Genomic DNA, 17856 nt, shown 5'->3' on the forward strand with positions numbered 1-17856 from the left:
GGCGCCTGGGTGGCTTAGTCGGTTAAGCGTCCGACTTTCGCTTAGGTCATGATCTCGCGGATCGTGGGTTCGAGCCCCGCGTCGGGCTCTGTGCTGACGGCCAGCTCAGAGCCTGGAGCCTGTTTCAGAGTCTGTGACACCCTCTCTCTCTGACCCTTCCCTGCTCACACTGTCTCTCTCTCTCTCTCTCTCCTAGAAATAAATAAAAAAAAAACGTTAAAAAAAAATTTAAAAAAAATGCATTAAACAAAACTTAGACTCCTAGGAGTATTTTGTGAAAAAGAGAAGGAAAACAGCAATTTATAACCATCACAGCAAGCAGATATTTGCTAGAGCTTCTAGGAGGAAAGAGCAGCAGTCCAGGCCTGGTCCTGTAACAGCACTAGTGGCCAGGCACTATAAGAGTTTGCTTCACACATTCAAAGAGGATCTACAGAACTAGAGCTAAAACAACAACCAAAAAATAATGACATCCTGAGAATCAGTCATTCTACTTTTATTCAAATAGCACTCCCATGAGGAAGAAATTCTACCCCCTCTGATGCTTTCTCTAGTCCAAACACTTTGGTTAGGAGCCTCCCCCCACCCACTCTGCCCTATTATGTTACTAGGTTATCATTATTATGTTATCATCTCACTTAATGCTACAACATGGATCTATCATTCCTACTTTGAATATAAAACCAAAGGACTCAGAGACAGATGTTAACATCTCAAAGTCAGACAGTCTGGGTTTGAAGCCAATATGTCCAATACCAAGGCCAGGGCCTGTTCTACAACACCATGCTGCTCAAAATGTGAATTGTGTTCAATCATTCATTTTGCAAATACTTTTAGAGAACACAGAAAGAGAGTATCACTCACATTCTTATAAAGCCAACCTGTCACTGGGCTCAGTATCGGGCACTCAGTGGGCCCTCATTAAATATTTGCTGTTGCCAACTAGTTGCTACCTACCTACATGTACTATGGAGGTTCAAAAGTGAAACAAATGTCCCTAATATGAAGAGAGACATGGCATGTGCAAGTAACTGTACTAGAATATAAAAACGGTTAAGAGACACCTGGGTGGCTCAGTCAGTTGAGCGTCCGACTTCGGCTTAGGTCCTGATCTCATGGTTCGTGTGTTCGTGCCCTGCATCAGGCTCTGTGCTGACAGTTAGTTCAGAGCCTGGAGCCTGTCTTCAGATTCTGTGTCTCCCTCTTTCTCTGACCCTCCCCTGAGAACGCTGTCTCTCTCTCTCTCAAAAATAAATAAAACATTTAAAAAAGTTTTTAAAAAGTAAATAAATGGTTAAATAAGCCAGGAAGTATCTATAAAGCCAGGGGCATTCTGGAGAGAGACTGTGGCATGCAGGTGAATAGAGAAGATAAGGTAGAGTCTGAGACGTTCTTAGTAGATGGATGGGGTTTGTAATGAAAGAGGTGATAGCATCAGATTTGTCACAGATAAAATAGCACCTGTATACACACAGAGGAAAGAAATAAGGGGAATTCTCAGACAAAAACAAGCTATTAAGTTTAACAAAAGCATCAAGCATATTTTGAGAAGTCGTTATAGAATAGTTCTTTGAAATTACAACAAAATCAATGGACTTGGGTAGATACTGGGAAGTGAATGGTTTTAGATTGAGAAGTACCATGATGCATTCATTTATGATACTGTGTATGTGGCACTCTTCTAAGTGTTGTAGATGTAACAGTGAACAAAAGAGACAAACATCATCGGCCTTTATGTATAAAAGAAATCCTATCAGAAAGAGAAGAGCCCAACCACATGGAAGGTACTCAAAACAGTCTTTGTCATCATCATACCACCACCCTATTTACACAACATACAAAAAGTCCATCAAAAGCAATATAAATACACCTTCTCATTCCCAAGAAGCAATCACCACCTGGGTAATACCCAAGATGTGCTAATAGCTATATATTAGAATCTGAAAACTCTTAAGATTACAAATAAAGGTTTGACAGTTGCAGACACCATCACAATAAAAGACACATTATGAAGATGTATTCTTAGATGGGAAACATAATCTAAATTTAACACATGCTCCAGATGTGAAAGAAACTATTTTATTTCCTCGAAGAGCAGAATCAAAAGAAGATCAATAATGATAGCTAAAATATACTGAGCACTTACTGTTTGCCTGGTGCTTTCTAGAACTTTACATGCACTAAGACATTTAATGCTTACAAGAACACCACAAAGAAGACAATATCATTATTAGATTTTATGGATACCAGGTCACACAGCTAAGAAAGGGCAGAGCTGTGAGTTGAACATCAGCAGTTTGATTCTCATGGTTATGTCCTTAACCATTCTGCCCAATGTCAGAGGGCTCTGCCAGGAACACATCCATGTTCCTAAGCACTAAAAATACATCTATAATGCTTCATAGTAGAGTGTGGTGCCCTTGTGTTTATGTTTGTGTTATACGTACATGTCGTTATTTAAAGCTGTATATTACTTATGAATATATAAAATTATATAAATATAGATAATACATCCATTTCTAAATATGTTATATATAAAAATGCACAATGCCTTATGTGTTTATGTAATTATGAACACTATTAATCATTATTACCATGTGCCTTCTACTATACTCACCTACACACATATGTACACCCCTTTTTAAGAGAAATTAGAGTATTCAGTGAGCCATGAAATGGTTGTTTTGATGTACTCAACTTGAATACAATCCAAAAGTAAAGGTCACTTTCATCCCTCTGCATATGTGTAGTGCCAGAACATAGAACTGAATGCATCTTTGTGTCAGTATTGGTAGTTCAGAGAACAAACATCAGTTGAGTATGCAGTTAAACAGCTAATGGTACCATATAAAGTGTGTATATCAATCCATACCTTTGTATGCATCTCTGTGAGTGTGTTCTATTATCAACCCAAAATTTTTAAGGGGAGGGTGATGAAGCAGAAATGAAGCAGATTAGTACAGGAATCAGCTAAAAACGTCCATTCCAGTATTCTTATTAATTTGTTTAAAAGATTTCAAACACAAGGAAGACTCACCATGAATAGAATAATTATTTGAAGGAAGAAAATACACCTCAATAAGGAAAGTTATTCAGTCTGAAATATGTTGAACTGAGTTTTAAGAGACCACATCATGGGATGCCCACACAATGGTACTTAACACAGTTCCCCTGTTTTGTGTCTCTTTGCTCCTTTACTATCTCCTTTCATCTTAAATGAATATTTCCTACCATACTCATTCCTTTAATGATTAGCTATATTTCTGAGCTACTTCTTTAGTGGTTGCTCTAGGTCTTACAATATATATCTTATCAAATATACTTCATATTTATACTCAACTTAATTCCAGGAAGATATAGAACCTCTACTCTTCCATAGCACTCTTTCCTTCCTCCTTATTTTGTCATTGTTATTCATATTGTGTCTATATATATTACAAACTCAACAATATTGTTATAATGATTGCTTTTAAAAAACATATGTCTTCTTAAGAAGCAAGGAGAAGAAAGGAGAGCTCAAAAATATTTATAGAGGTTTTTTTTTTCTTTTTAATTAAGCTTATTATTTACCATTTCTATCCCTCTTCATTTCTTCGTGCAGACTCAAGTTACCATCTGGTATCATCTCCTTTCTCCAATATAGCTTCATTCATTTGTGGTTTATTGTCAAATATGTCACAATTCCATACATTATACGCCCAACAATACAATTTTATAGATATTGTTTTATGCAGTTGTGTTTTAAATCAGTTAAGAGAAAAAAGAAAAAGAAATGGGTAATTATGCTGTCTTTTACCATTACCTACATAATTACCTTTATTGGAGCTCTTTGTTTTTTCATGTAGATTCAATTACTGTCTGCTGTCACTTCCTTCCAGCATGAAGAATAAAAGCAGTTAGTAGTCCTCATAAGGCAGGTATATCAGCAGTGAACTCTCTGAATTTACCTGGGAATATCTTTATTTTGCCTTCACTTTTGAAAGACAGCTCTGTTGGATATGAGAATCTTGGCTGACACTTCTGTTTCTTTCAGCACATTTAATGTTGTCTTATTGTCTTTTGCCTCCACCGCTTCTCAAGAGACATCAGCTGTTAATCTCACTACAGTGCCCTCATACACAATGGGTCTTTTTTTTTTTTTCTCTTGCTGCTTCCAAGATCTCTTTGTCTTTGGTGTTCAATGGTTTTATATAATGGGTCTGGATGTAAATCTCTTTGAATTTAACCTACAGAGTTTATTCAACTTCTATGCTGTAGAGAATAATGTTTTTCATCAAATTTGGAGAATTTTCAGTCATTAAGTCTTTGAATAGTTTGTTTCTGTCTCTTTATCTGTCCTTTTCTCCCAGTGCTCCCATCTTATATAGTTAAGACATTTAAAAGTCCCCCACATTTTTCTGACACTGTTCATTTATCTTCATTCTTTTTTTTCTGTATTCAGACTTAGAATTTCTATTGATCTATCTTCAAGTTTGTTAATTCTTCTGCTGACTCAAATCTATTGTTGAGCCCCTCTAGTGAATTTTTTCTTGGGTTACTGCACTTCTCAACTCCAAATTTATATAGCATGTATATAAAATCTCTAAATGGAAATCCGGAAGTTGAAAATTATACGTGTGTGTGTGTGTGTGTGTAATTAGTATCTCTACTAATGATAATTTTAATGATAACACTAATTCATCATAATAATTGATGAATCATTAGTATTTTTCTTTAACTCTTTAAGTGTAGTTTCCTTAATCCTTTTAACATGTTTAACATAATAACTTCCATGGAGGCTGTCTGCTAAGTCCAACATCTGGAGCCCCTGAAAGACAGTTTCCATTGCCAGCATATATTCCTGAATATCTGTCACATTTTCCCATCTCTGTGCATGTCTCACAACTTTTTGATGAAAACTGGACATTTTAGACAATGGATTATAGCAAGGCTAGGTACTGCTCTCTACCCTCCCACTCACCATCACCAGGGCTAGTTCTTGCTGTCCGTTCATTTGTGTCTCTGTTTAATGACTTGGCTGAATTTTGTGATTTATAGTTTCCTGGCAGTGTGACAGCTCTGATTTCCCTGCTCAGGTATTTTTCCCCACTTTTATCTTGTAGCCTGCCTCCTTATTTTTGGCAAGTATTGTCCCTGGGTCAATATAAGCCACTTATTGGTCACATATTATCCTTGAGTTGCTGTAGTCAGTTAATTTTTATATTTTCTCTGTTGATATGTGTGAATTGGAGACTTCTTTCACAGAGTTCAGAGAGTGTAAGATTTTGCCTCATGTTTAGCCAGGGACTAGTACTTAGAAGTTGCCGCTTCTGTCAAATTAGTTATGTGACTGCACTGTTTTGGTTCTCACATTTTTCTCTCTTCCATCTATAATCTCCCTCTTCCTTTCACTCAGTTGATTTGTTTTAAAATTTTCCTTTCAATTCTTGTGCCACTAAAATTTCTTAAGTTATTCTGCAGTGTAAATGAGCTACAGAATATAGCTCATGGGAAATTCTTTGGTCCTTCATTTTCTTCTAAATCAAATTCTTAGACTTTTCTAATCTATACTGCTTCCTTTGTTTTTACTTTATTTCTTATGCTGTTTTAGACTTGCATTGTCATGTCATTGACTTTCCTGTTCATACTCAGGTGGCTCTGTCCAGAATTCCTAATTGTTCAGACATAGTTTCAGGGACTTGATTCCCAGAGTCATCTACAGTTGAATGGCTTCATATTTTTAGTTCTATGTAGTTATTTTCTGTAGCTTGAGAGATGATGAAATATGGGAACAAAATGGAGTGATGAAGAGCTCAGTCAAGACTGTATGTAACCTTCATTTAGCTGCCAAGCCTATGTTCTCATTTCTGAACCTTGTTAAGTGCCTGGGGCAGAAGTCACCCCATCTGGTTAAAGAGTGCTTCCCAAGGCAGTGGAGAGGAATGCATTAGAATTTCTTATCCATTTAGCCCTAGTGACTTACCTTTTATCCTCAGCTCCATTGTCTGAGTCTGTTACAGTTATTTCCCTCCCACTGCTGTTTCTACCACTCTTCACTCAGGTGGGACCAGGTAAGAACATCTATCTATTCCATCTTTTTTTTCTTCCCTCTATAAAAGTATCAGGGATAATTTTCAGTATTTTTATCCATTAGACAATACTATACCTGAGGAGCACAGGCAGGGTTGGCAGACTCATCCTGTTTGGCCATTCCTGTTAGCTTTGTTTTCAAATTATTTATCTTTCTCCTACTTTTTAAGATTAAGAACACTGAGTTATACTTGAAGCTAATGATTACTTAACTGGTACATTCTTTTTTGTTAAATTGAAAGAGGGTCTTTCTGGCAGGCAACTTTTCTCTACCATTCTCCCCCTGATACTCTTATGGCCAACCTTGTAAGCAAAATACCATTAAATAATCACCCTCCTCACGCTCTTCTCTTTTTGTACCTTCAAGACACCTTCCTGCTCATTCATGCAGCTATTGGCCTTACACACTCTTTAAGTGTGTTTTATTCTGACAAAACCTCCCAAATACACAGATTGCTTCCTCTCCACCCAAACTGGGCTGATCTTAAACAGTGTGCAAATTTATACAGGAATGTCTGCCAGGTTCTAATTCTGTATTTTGCAACAGCAGGAACAACATAAATCTCTAGCTCCAAGCAGACCCAACAGTAGCCAACAGTTCTGGGGAATCAACAAAATTGATGTAGGGCAATGCCCTCCCTCTTGTGGACAAGGCTGAAAAGATCTAACTTTTCTTTCTGTTACTCTCTTCCTATCCCCCCAGTTCAGCACAGTGTCTGGCACAGATTAGATATTAATCATTGAATGAATGAGCAAATAATTTGCAACATAATGCTGACATTACATGCAGTCATATTCGTTTCTCTTCCCCAAACAACTAGAGCATTCTACATCTACGACAAAAATTTTGATGGACATTTCTCACTTTAAGAAAAGCAGGTATGTAAATACACATGCATATTTTTTAGTATTAATAAGGAAGGAAGGTAGGAAGGAAGGGTAACGGGATACCGAAACCCTGCTTTATAAGATATATAATTTTTAAGAAAATATTCATTCAAAGTCGTCATGCAGCTTTCTCTTATACAGCAATTTTTCGTACTGAATTAAAAATATAACTTAATTTATAAAAATTAAACAACACAATTAATCAGGAGAAATATAGCCACTACTTGCAAATTATTTGCTCATTCATTCAATGATTAATATCTAATCTGTGCCAGACACTGTGCTGAACTGGGGGGATAGGAAGAGAGTAACAGGCCTGCTGCCTTTAATGAGATTACAGTCAGATGGAAATACAGACACAAACAGGTAAACTGTTATACTAAAGAATGAACTAAGTGCTGCAGGGACTCAGCTCAGGTGTCTTTGTGTTTGTCTAGAGTTGTTAAGGAGAAGGAGTATAACTTGGTTCAAGAATGAGAGTGAACAGTAAAAAAAAGAAGCAGGAAGGCACTCCAGCTAGTAGAAAGGCATAGGTACCAGAGGCAAAGTTGACAAGGGCATGGAATAAAATCATATATCATAGCATCTGGTAAACAGTCAGGAGGGAGTTCAAAGTCTTAAAGTAGAACCGAATTTCTCAATGGTGACAATACACTTTGAACCGGTAACTCTTTGCTGCGGGAGCTGTCTTGTGCATTGTAAGAGGTTTAGCAGTAGCCCCGCCCTCCACCCGCTAGGGGCCAATCGCATTCCCTTTAGTCATGACAACTAAAAATGTCTCCAGACATTGTCAAATGCCTGTTGGCAGATTAAAAAAAAAAAAAAAATCCCACGTGACAACCACTACAGTGGTTCCATGTGGGCTCAAGCATATGGACTGGAGTGGTAAAGTTAAGACTAAAGGGGGGCACCTGGGAGGCTCAGTCGGTTGAGCGTCGACTTCGGCTCAGGTCATGATCTGGCAGTTTGTGAGTTCCAGCCCCACATCAGGCTCTGTGCTGATGGCTCAGAGCCTGGAGGCTACTTCGGATTTTGTGTCTCCCTCTCTCTCTGGTCCTCCCCCACTCATGCTCTGTCTCTCTCTCTCTCTCTCTCAAAAGTAAATAAACATTTAAAAACATAAAAAGAAAAAAGACTAAAGAAAGGGTCCAATATAAAAGACCAAATAATCACAGTTAGGAAGTTTGGATCTTAGTCAATACAGAGGGGTGTTAGACATGAAGTAACATGGTCAGATGTGCTCTGTAGGGTAACTCTGACAGTGCAAGGAAGACAGAATGGTGTGGGGAGAGATCAGATCCAATCTTATCCAATTTTCTTCCAGACACTATTACCATTGCTCTACCTTGCAAAACATGTTATGAAATTTCAAAATATAATATTTATAAAGGGCAGTGGTATGTCTCTGAGAATTGTTCCTTTTCTGAGTCCATTCAAGAAAGCTCTATTGTGCAAAGCTGTATTTACACATATGGGTCAGCCTTGCTACTCAGAATCATTGGTCCATGTGCTGTAACTGTAAAAGCCTGAAGTTAGAAGAATGGGTTGGAATCCTAGATCTGAATGTTATTTAACTGTGAAACATTCTTGGACCTCAGTTTCCCCATCCATATGTGTAATAATAACACTGAATCAGTCAGGATACTACTAGGAAAGAGACAGCCCACTCAAATCATGCCATATTATGAAGGTTTAATAAAGGTAAATATTTACAGAGGTATGAGTAGGGCATAATGAACCTTCCAAGGGGTAATGCAGTATTCAGTGCTATTAAGAGCAGACCTCCATCACTACCTTTGGCCTAATGGAGCAAGGGAAAGTTCAGTTGCCAGAACTCTGAGGAAGAGAGAGAGTTAGCAGGGCCTCACAAGAGCTGTGGTCAAAGGGCCAGCTGGTAGTCATTCCACAGGGAGAGAGACAGAAAATTAAAAATTCAGACTTTACTGTCATCCTTCCTTCTCATCCTCCTTGTGTGCTTCCCATTGGGCAAACTCAACCAGAATACAGAAGGCAAAGGAGCTTCTTATAATGCAATCCATAGGATAACCTTCCATGGTTCAAGCTGAGTGGAGAAAGGTGGAGAATAAGTTGCAAAAAAAAAAGGAGTCCATCACAATGGTGAAACCTGAAGCAGAAATGTGAAAATACCCAAATATCTTATATTAAATGGTGCTTAGTGAATGTTATATGTGTGGTGCACATGTGTGTGTTTTAATTTCCCTGATGTCTAGAAATACCCCCTGCTTTCATGTGAGCACACTCCCATATCAGAGGTAGCAGTGATTAGTAGAAAGAACCTAGGTGTCAGGAGATCCATGTTCCACCTCTTCTGGGCATGCAATCTTGGGAAAGCCACACATTTGCTGGCCTCCCCCCTCCCTTATGTAAATCTTGAATAATATTTTTAAGTGATATAAGAAAATATGTTGAAAGGTCTGAAAACTGTAAAATGGAATCTAATTATGAAGTGTTAATTACAGCACTTTGTTAGTATCATCTTCATTATGAGGTCTACTTTGATTAAATAGAAAAATAAAGTAGACATTATTCTTTCTTCTATTCTCAAATTCCATACACAATGAGTCTACCTTCATAGACCTTCTCTACCCATGGCAGAAATTACACTCCAGAACCTCAGCATTAGAACTTCTGTTAATATTTTGATGGCAAGCATGGCTCATAGTAGTCATGGGCAGGCTATGTCCAGTGATGGACCCTGATATTGTGGTCCAACTACGCTATTCATTCTGAAAGACAGACAACACTATTCTGGAGACTTTCATTTGTGCCCAAAGCTTGCTGTCTCTCTCTGTCATATATTCTTGTCAATACTCTAGAGAATACATTTGCCCTCTCACTATTACTGATATCTAGTTCTAGTTACCAAAATTTTTAAAAAGCTTTATGTCTAAACCATCAAACAAGGGTGATTAACTTCAGGTATGGAGCTGGAGTGAATGGATTTGTATAAATGGATTTGCTTTATTCTAGACTATTGTTCCACAACAGCACTGAGTTGATATAGTAACATAATTAATGGCTGACTTCATGCCTGTCCTTGTGTTTCCCATGTTACTTGTTGGTGTTCTGATCCCCAAATGGCTGGGCCGAAACCTCAGAGAACTGTTCTGCACACACTTGTGCTCACTGAAATGTGACTGTTGTTTCAGTATTGTTCAAGGCAAAACCAGAGAAACAATTTCTCTAGGGCAGCAAAGGAGAATACACTTTCTCCATGTTAACTGTTCTGCAATGTACTCACTCAACAAATGTGTTTTATACATATTTTCTTCCAAAAAGAGATTGAGCCATTATTTCAATATGAACCAAAATCAAATTGTCTAGAAATATACATTAAATTTTCTAAAAAAGTCAAACCAATGAAAAATTTCCCTAAGTCCAATGGACTGATTAAAACGCAATCAGTCTATCCTTTATTAGAAACAAAGTAACACAGAAGTTGTGCGACTACACTCTGAATTGAACAAATAATTTAATTAAAAACTTAAAAATTACCTTTATTTCATAACTGAGGAAACTGAGGTTGATATTTAATAGCCTTGATTTTTTTTCCTTATACAGATATTAAAGACCTTCCTGTTTTTCTACTTTGGATTCTGCTTCCAAAATCAGGTTGTAGGGGCACTTGGGTGGCTCAGTCGGTTGAGCATCCAACTTCGGCTCAGGTCATGATCTCACGGTTTGTGGGTTCAAGCCCCGTGTCATGCTCTGTGCTGACAGCTAGCTCAGAGCCTGGAGCCTGTTTTGGATTCTGTGTCTCCCTCTCTCTGACTCTCCCCTGCTCATGCTGTCTCTCTCTCTCTCTCAGAAATAAATAAAACATTTAAAAAAATTTTTTTTAAATCAGGCTGTATAAAATCAGCAATATTCTGAAACGGGTCAATAGATCCATACATATATAATACTTAAAGATCTATTAAGGCACCAATTCAGAATGTTCTTGTTATATATACATGTTATATGTATGTATGAGATACATATACATATATGATATATATGTTATATGTGCATATGTGTGATATATGTATAAATGTTATATAATGTATATTTGTGTGTGGGAGATATATAAGTTATTTCCAATGTCACTCAATCAGAGTAAGCTATGGAACAGGAATACAAAACAAATATGACAGTGCCAGACAGTGAATTCAATGCATGTAAGACATGAATGAAACGATCTCTCTTCTAGTGGATGTGACTATGAGCAAAAAGAGAAGAGTGGGAAATTTCACAACTCTACGTTTTGCATGGTAGAATCTAGAGTTGACCAGGTTAATAAACTACCCCTGGAATTGAATTCTATATATTTTTTTCAACTGATAGACATTATTAAGATGAATGTTAGATCCTATGTAATGTCTCAGGCTGACACATCAGCTCATCAACCCCCTGGCCAACTCACAGCAGAGCATGGTCTTCTTGGGAGATTAGATCATTTATAGTATTCATTTCCATATCATTAGGGCAGATTTGCCATGTCAGTATTTAGCCTTCTTTATTCAACACACTGTTTTTGAGTATCTATTATGTTTCCATGTGCTTTTCTAGACTGGAGATATAGAGATGGACAAAACAAAAGTTCTTATTTTGTGGAGCTTTACTTTTAGCTATAGTCATCTGGGGTAATGGCTGAATACAATTAACCTTGTTAGCCTATGATGCTATAAATGGCAAGCAGCTATTGCAGTACACTAAGGAGAAACAAACAGCAGGAAGATCATCATCATTTGGCTACATATACAGGGGTGGCATATCTCAGATTTTCCTATTCTCAAGACTTCTATCAGTATCATTTTATAAGAACTTTATCTACAAGAGTAAGACATCAGATAATTTCATCAAGCTGTAAGCCATGGTTTGGAGTATCCTACAGAAGGAATGTCTCAATTCTTTTGTCCCAAAAGACGGAGGTGCATGCTACAGCTACCACCACCGAAGGTAACAGGATACAGGGGTAGCTATTAAGCAAAGCCTGATGTTGTATTCAGCTTGCCAAAAAGAAGGAAAAAAATGTTGTAGCTGTCTTGTAGATGACTAGGATGCATCATACACAGACTGCTACTGCAGAAACAATAGAGAACATGGCTAAAATTAAGCTATAAACACTTCTTATTGTCAGGGCTCCATTCCCCTGAAAACAGAAAGTTGTTTTATAAGGCTGGCAAAGTATACTGTAAATTATATTACCAGCCCAAAGCTGATGAGTTTATAAGTCTACAGGGAACAAGTTATCTGGCTCTGTCACCATGCTTAGCTTGCCAAAATTGCATGTGAAGCACACCAGTCTGAGAGATATTGCTAAAACTTAGAAATGAGTGGGCCGAGAATAGTACTGGAGCAGAAGAAGGAAGGTACATGGTACATGACATTAATTTGTCCCTAAAGTTTTCTTCTTAGAGCTTCTTTATGACTCAACGACACTGTTGAGCAGTCCCTGAGTCAACACTTAATTATACTGTAAACCGTTAGACAATGAAGGGTTTGTCTGATGAATGGGTGGACAGTTTCTAAAAACTTCAAGACCCTTCACTTTATTGTACCACCCTCAAAATGTTTCTAGTTTCTTGTTTATTTTTCTAACTAGGAGAGAATATCTCTGTTTGGGGGGGGGGTGTTTTCCCTTTATCTTTTTATTTCCTCTTATAGTTGAGCTAGTATCATTTTCATAAAAACAAATCAAATCATGTCACCTTCAAGTCAAGTGCTTTCAATGGCACCACAGTATGTACTAGCACTGATTTAGCCCTGATATTCCAAGTCTTAGATGATCTGACCTCAGGTCACATCTCAGCCTACTTACCTGACCCCAAAGTGCCCCCTTCACTTTTGCCCTTCACTCTTAGAATATATCCTGCCCCTGGGACTTTCCTCTTGCTGCTATCTTTGTATGGAATCTTCTACACTCCCTGTCCCTGGCATGCTTAATAACAGTAAGCAAGGCTCTTCAACTTCACCTTCAAAACTTTGTGAATGTGAAAGTTCTTTCTTTTTCTGTGTCTACTCTCTTCGCTCAAGCCTCCACCCTCTGTTCCAGCTAGACTTCTAACAATCCGATACTTGCGTTTGTTGCTCTCCAGAGTCTATCCTCCACACAGCAGCCAGAGAGATCTCTTCCTTCCCCTGCTGTATGCTCCCATGCCTCCTTAATGCATTGAGAATACATTTATACTTCCTTGCCTGACTCTAAGTCTTATATAATTTATTTCTTCTCCATAGGGTAATCATATGTCTAGGTTTGGTCCAAACAGTCCATTTAGCTTCTGTTGTCCTGATGTAATTACAAATAGCACCACATTTTACTCAAAAGTATGCAGTTTGGACCTAAAGCCAATCTAGTCACACTATAGTTCATCTACTATTCTCCCTTTGGCCATCACTGCCCAGCATACTGGCCTCCCTTTATTTCCTTAAATACAAACACACCCATTTGTTCTTACCTTGGGGGATTCAGCCAGTCTATTTTGTAGTGCAGAACTACCTGCTCCCTGATATTTTTGCATGGTTGGCTCCATCTCATCCAGGCCCAGGCCTAAATAGCTTAACTATCATCTTCTCAGAAAGGTACTCCCCAATCAACTTATCTAACTGCCCTTCTCCCCAAGCCTATTCTATCATATTAGCTCATTTATTGTTCATCACAGCACTTACAATATCTGCTTTTTTAAATTCATATGTTCATCTCATTCCTCTTTCAAGAATGTAAGTCCATGAAAACAGGTACCTTTTCCTTTTTGTTTACTACTATGTAGCTCTTTTCTAGAAGAATTCCTGGCAAATAGTAGGTGCTTGAAGAAAAAAAAAAAAAAAAGATGTGGTTGAACAAAATACCTTGAGTATTATCTTCTCTATGAAACCTATCCTGGCTACCCACACACCCTTCCAAGTCAAAATGACCACTCCTTCTCTGTCACTCCATTCTATCTGCCATGTACATACATCACAGACAGTACCTACAAGATAGCTTTTGTGTGCATTTCATTTTAGTTTATGTTTGGTTCTTTCTGGACATTGCAAGAAAGTCTAAGGCAAATATACTTCCTCTTCATTTTTTGTTTGGTTTGGTTTGTTGTTTGAAACATTTTATTTCAAACTTACCTAGCTTCAGACGTATCTGCTTGCAAAAATTAAACCAAGCATTCTCTTACACTTCTCACCCAATTTCCCCTAATGCTAACATGTTACATAACCACAGTATGACTGTGAATAGCAGAAATTAACATTGGTAATCATTTTAAATAAACTTTAGATATTAGTCAAACTTTATGACTTTTTCCACTAATGTCCTTCTTCTCTATTTCAGAATCCCATTAATTTCTATTTTTCCTTAGTCATCTCCAGTCTTCAACAGTCTCTCCATCTTTCCTAGTCTTTCAAGTCCTTTTGAAGTGTACTGGTCGGATATTTTGCCAAATATCCCCAATCTGGCTTTGTTCAATGTTTTCTCATGATTGGAGTGAGGTTACGCCTTTTGAGAAAGAATCTCCTTTGAATCCCTTGTATCCTTCCCAGTGCATGGTATCAAGTTCATGATATTGACAAGCCTTGTTACCGGTGATGTTTTCTTGATTACTTGGTTAAGCTGATATCTCCCAGGTCTTTTCACTGTTAAATAACTATCTTTTCCTTCGTACTTGATAGGTATCTTGGGGAAAATAGTTTGAGCTTAAGCAAACCATGTTTCTCCCTAAACTTTTCACCCACTAATTTTAGTATCCATCAGTAAGCTTTATTTGCAACAGTTATTAGTGGTGTTTGCCTAGAGGTGATTCTGTCTTACCCTCTTTCCTTCTACACTTATTAATTGGAATTCTACCATGTTCTTACTTATCTTTGATTCTTCCTGCCAGTGTTATCTTACTTCTGACTTACATGGTGCCTCTGTAAGTACAGATTATTGCAGAGCAATAAGTTCTCAGGCTGACACTTCCTAGGTTTATAACTGGACAAGCAACTTAATCTCTCTGAGCCTCAGCGTTCTCATTAGTAAAAAAGATAATATTAATACATGACTCATTAGGTTGTTGAAACGCTGTTCAATCCATTTCTCATCAATTCATTCATTCATTCAGGCACTAGAGATACAACAAACAAATGAAGCCATCTTGACTTCTTTAAGTCTTGAGTATTCTAGGTCTGGGCATCTATTAGCTTGGCAAGACTCCAAAATTATTTTCTACAGTTATGATTAATAATTGTACAATTTCCTAGCTAATTCTGGATTCCTAAGGATTTCAGTGAGCACACAGATCTGATTCTTCACCAACCTGAAACATTTTTTTTCAGTTTCCACTGACATGAAAATAATCAAAAGTGTGCTCCCCCAACACACACACACAGGTGTGCAATTTTAGTAATTAATTTTTCCCAAACATATCAAAATCCTGGGAGGGAAGCCCAATTAAAACACAAGTAAAATCTTTGATGAAAGGTAAATGTTAAAAGTTCTTAAAGGAGGTTCTCTCCTCTCCCTAAACTACTCTCTTCAGGTCTCAGTCTATGGAGGAGCTGGATCACTGTCACGTGGGCCAAAGGAAATATTTGAAGATGGAGAAAACTGTAGCTGGTAAATGTTATTGCTAGCGCTGGGAGGGGAGGCCTGCAAGGCTAATACCACTGTGCTGAAGCTTGGAAGGCCCCTGGGGGAGCCCAGACGACGGGTGAGCTGATCACGCAAGCCCAGTCCAAATGTCACCCTAACATTTGCAGAGCTGTGTGTAAGTGCTTAGGAGAGGTTTCCAATGAGAAGGTCAAGGATGGAAAAGCTGTTTGGGGAGCTGAAGGATGTATTTGGGAAGGTGCAGCCATTTTGTGGAGTATTCTCTTCCCTCACATAAGCAGGTTTCATTTTGTTTTGCTTTATATTACCTTGTGTGGTTTTCAGGCTGGCAGTTTTCATATAGACAGACAATCCTTCAGAAAGGCTAAAGCCTATATCTGGTTTAATTTTAGGGGGAAAGAGAAGACTGTATATTCTTCTGATCTCCATATCAAACAGCTTTTATTTTGTTTTGTTTTCATTTTTATGCTTTAAGTCCTTAGTTGGTTTTGCATGTCTACAGTTGAACTTTGATATTTCAGAATTTATCTTCACAATTTCAACATTTCCCCAGAGTCTGAATAGTTATGCTATGTGGTCATATACAATTTTAATCAGTTCCACTGACAGCAGGAAGTGCAAGAACTCAGGGAGTAAACTTGGCTGTGCACTTGGCATCCATATCACAGAGAGGCTAGGCAGTTCTTTACTCAACTTTGAAATGTTACATTCAACAAGTAGAAACAAGTAAATAATGTGTATCTGTATACCTAAATCTGGCTTGGATTAATTTCTTAACATTCTGATGAGTTTATTTCATATTTTCTTAACATTCTGATCAATTTGTTTCATATTCTTTTTTGAAAAAATTGAATATTACAGGCTCAGGTAAACCCCCTCTGCCAGAATCATGCTCCTCTCTCTTCTCAGTAGTAACCGTTTACTGGGACACTCATCATGTTTATATCCTTTATACAGTAAATGAGGATCTTGACAATAAAGTATTTTGGATTATTTCACATGTTGATAAACTTTACATAAATGGCATCATTCTGCACATGTTATTCCATAATTTGCTTTTTTCATTCAATATTATTTAAATAAATAAATAAATTTAAATAAATAAATAAATAAATAAATGATTTTTCATTTGAGGTTCACCAACATTGTTACAAGTTTTGCTCCACTACTAGTTGGGATTCTACTGTACACAAACACCACAAACCAAACCACTCATCTTCTGCTTTTTTAAAATGTTTTTTTTTCTTTGTTTTTTTTTTTTTTTTACATTGCAAGCATTGTTTCAATGTGCATTCTACTTACTGAGTGTCAACTTGAAAGATTCTCTAAAGCATTTACATAGACATGCAATTACTAGGCCAAATGTCATGCTCAATTTCAATGCTAAACTGTATTCCAAAGCGGATGCCCTAATTACACTCCCACTATTTAGGATATAAGGGCTCTCCTTGTTCCTCCTCTTTGCCAACATTTAATATCATCAGAATTACTAGTTTTTGCTAATCGGGGGGGATGAAGTTAATAGCACAGTATCTTTTACATTTGCATTGTAAAGATTACTAGCATGGCTGGGCATTCTTTTACATGTTCACTATCCATTTTGATTTTGACATCAATTATCTACTTATTCATATCCCTTGTTCATTTTCCTGTTGGGTTATTTGTCTTTGTGGTTGTTGTTATTGACTTGTAGGAATTCCTCATACAACTTATGATACCAATTTTTTATATAGTACATTCATTGTCAATAGCTTCTCTCAATCTGTGGCTTATCTATTATTAACCATGTTTTTCTTTAAACATAATATGTATGGGGCGCCTGGGTGGCTCAGTCAGTTGGGCGGCCGACTTTAGCTCAGGTCATGATGTCACGGTTCGTGGATTCAAGTCCCGCGTTGGACTCTGTGCTGACAGCTAGCTCGGAGCCTGGAGCCTGTTTCAGATTCTGTGTCTCCCTCACTCTCTGACCCTCTTCTTCTCATGCTGTCTCTCTCTCAGAAATAAATAAAATGTTAAAAAATGTTTTAATAAAATAAACATAAAATGTAAATTTAACTGCAATTAAATTTATCAATATTTTCTTTATGATCTGTTCTTTCAGCTTTTTAAAAATTTATTTATTTATTTATTTATTTATTTATTTATTTTTGAGAGAGCAAGCATAATTGAGGTAGGGGCAGAGAGAGAAGGAGAGAGAATTCTAAGCAGGCTCCATACTATTGGCAAAGAGACTGATGTGGGGCTTGAACTCACAAATTGTGAGATCATGACCTGAGCCGAGATCAAGAGTCAGACTCTCAACCCACTGAGCCACCCAGGTA

At 37.4% G+C, this 17856-nt stretch overlaps 1 protein-coding gene across 1 annotated transcript in view; it reads right to left on the minus strand.

Moving 5' to 3' along the window:
* Window positions 1-17856, minus strand: part of LOC120223593 (neurexin-3) — a gene marked incomplete at its 3' end in the record, with an annotated part of 324726 nt that overhangs the window by 178253 nt on the left and 128617 nt on the right. The window lies entirely within an intron of this gene.

The sequence above is a fragment of the Hyaena hyaena genome, unplaced genomic scaffold, assembly GCF_003009895.1.
Source record: "Hyaena hyaena isolate Hyena2069 unplaced genomic scaffold, ASM300989v1 scaffold_1016, whole genome shotgun sequence".
Lineage (NCBI taxonomy): Eukaryota > Metazoa > Chordata > Mammalia > Carnivora > Hyaenidae > Hyaena > Hyaena hyaena.